The sequence below is a fragment of the Mus caroli genome, chromosome 7 (genome assembly GCF_900094665.2).
Source record: "Mus caroli chromosome 7, CAROLI_EIJ_v1.1, whole genome shotgun sequence".
NCBI classification, from domain to species: Eukaryota; Metazoa; Chordata; class Mammalia; order Rodentia; family Muridae; genus Mus; species Mus caroli.
The window spans coordinates 145,186,726-145,189,300 of record NC_034576.1 but is presented as its reverse complement, the minus strand read 5'-3'; positions in this window follow the sequence as shown (position 1 = coordinate 145,189,300).

The window sequence follows — 2,575 nt, the reverse complement described above, 5'->3', positions numbered from 1 at the left end:
TGCCTCAGTTTACCTACACCATTGCCTCTAGGAACCCTGGTGGAGATAGAGACACTTTGGCCTAAGAGCAGGCTCCTGCAGTTTGGAAGCGGTTATTCTCCTCTTTTGTCCTCTTAAGAGCCACCTGGATGGAGGACCAGCCGAGTGGGACCAGCTCAAACAGCCCCTGGCATCTGAGGGCCTGGCAAGGCAGGGTGGGTGGCACACAGCTATTCCCACTCAGGAAGGCCAGCCTGTCTGTTACCTGGGCACATGGAGACACCTGCATCCAAGTTCTCTTCCTGTCCTGTCACTGCCTGGAGAGTGGGGCTCCAAGCTCGAGGGGACTCTTAGGAAACCTGAACTGGAAATGGCCTGACTTTTGCCTTTGTTCTGATTCTGAAATTGTCCACTATAATGCAAGTGAGAGGAGCCGTTAGGAGCTGCCTTCTACCCCAACCTGAGCCCAGTATGTGGCAGCTGAGCCTATTCTCAGTTCGCACTCACAGCTGCTCCAGTAGAGGACATCAAAACTTACTCTGCTCCACCCACCGCTGTCCCTTCTGGGAGTGAGGCCCTCCCTTCCTATCAGTGGGACCCAGCTTGCCCTGCAGGCTGCAGCTGCCCTCCCTGGGGGTGTCCAGGGTCCATAACCCCCTCTCAGGTTCCAGGAACACCTGGAGGCTCACCTCTCTATCTTCACGCTGTCCCATTCTTTAGTGTAAGGAAACTAGAAGCTTCCAGGACTAGACCTAGGTTAGCAGATGGGGGCAGTAAGCCTTGGAGATGACAATTACATCAGGAGAATAAAGGTTACATTTACAGAGCAGTCATTAGAGTGGCCTAGCCTGTAGATACCTGGGCCTGGCCAGGTAGTCATGCCATCTGAAGGACTGGCACTGAAGTCTCAGCGGACAGCACCAGTGAGGAGCTTCAGGCCCAGCCCACGGGCAGCACTCACAGAAGGCCTGACTCTCTCAAGGCCCAGTTCACTATCCCAGATGGAGGAAGGGTCCTGCTGTGCTATCCAATCTCACCTTGTTCCTCTTTCTCCTAAAGGGACCTGCAGCTATTCACCTGGTGCCTTTGGTTTGGGAAAGATAAACATTTAACTTTGGGGGTACTTCTGGACCATTTCTTGGTACTCACTGCCTCTGGAGACAGAGGCACCTCTGTGACTAATGGCTGTGGTAGGGGCTGACAGGGTCAAGTGATGCATGGAATTTCAGTTTGGATCTGACTCTTAGTGACCAGTGAATTCTCTAGACCCCCTTTTGGCTATTTCCCAGTCCTAGGTCCAGCAGTAGAATAGAAGGCATAGCTACTCTTGGAGCCTCAGGTTTGTTTTCCAACCTGGACTTTTATGGTGAGAGAGAACATGGGGAAGCCACTAGAACCACCTCCACTGAGAGAGAGAGAGCACATAAACCAAAGCTACAAAGAAAGATTTTAGGGTAGTGAGTCTACCGTCAAAGGCTTGAGGTGGGTAACCCTAGGGAAGTGGGTAACCAATCTTAGGGTGGTGTGTGACTTACTTCAGGGAAGTGGGTAACCAATCTTAGGGTGGTGTGTGACTAACCTCAGGGTGGTGGGTAACCAACCTCAGGGTGGTGTGTGACTAACCTCAGGGTGGTGGGTAACCAATCTTAGGGTGGTGTGTAACTAACCTCAGGGTGGTAGGTAACCAACCTCAGGGTGGTAGGTAACTTCAGCTGTGAGGCAACTGTTGGCCCAAGTCCTGGGATTGCCGGTACAAATCAATACACATCTCTAGACCTAGTAAACAGCCACTAGGCTGGTAGAATCAATCAATCAATCAATCAATCAATCTCTGTGTGTGTATGTGTGTGTTGTGTGTGTGTGTTTGTGTGTGTGTGTGTGTTTGTGTGTGTGTGTTGTGTTCTAGGTCCCCTCAGCACCAGGTGTTGCCAGTGTCCCTGACTCTGGCCATTCTCATAGGCAATGATGTCTCCTTATTGTTTTTTTTTTTTTTTTTTTTGGGTTTTTGAGACAGGGTTTCTCTGTGTAGCCCTGGCTGTCTTGGCACTCACTTTGTAGACCAGGCTGGCCTCGAACTCAGAAATCTGCCTGCCTTTGCCTCCCAAGTGCTGGGATTAAAGGCGTGCGCCACCACGCCCGGCTCTCCTTATTGTTTAAACTGCAGTTCTCCAATTCTGTGAGATGTTGAGAGTCTGCTTGTCTGACAGCCACAGGTCTTCCTTGGTGAGGTATCTACATCTTTTAAATGACTTGTTTTATTATTCATATTTAAGGGTTCCTTGTATATTTTGGATAGGGGACCTTTAATATCTAAAATATATTTGAGGGTGCCAGAGGGATGTATCAATGGTTAAGAATACTTACTGCTCTTGTAGAGGACCCAGATTTTGTTTCCAGCACCCATCTGGTGGCTCATTGTCATCAGTAACTCCAGCGCCATGGAATCCAGTGCCATCTTCTGGCCTCTGCAGGCGCCAGGCATGCACGTGGCACACATACATACATGCACATAAAGCACTCATACATAAAAATAAATACATCTTTTAAAATTTTTTTGCAAAGATATTTTCCCAGGCTTGTCTCTTTTTTTTCTCTC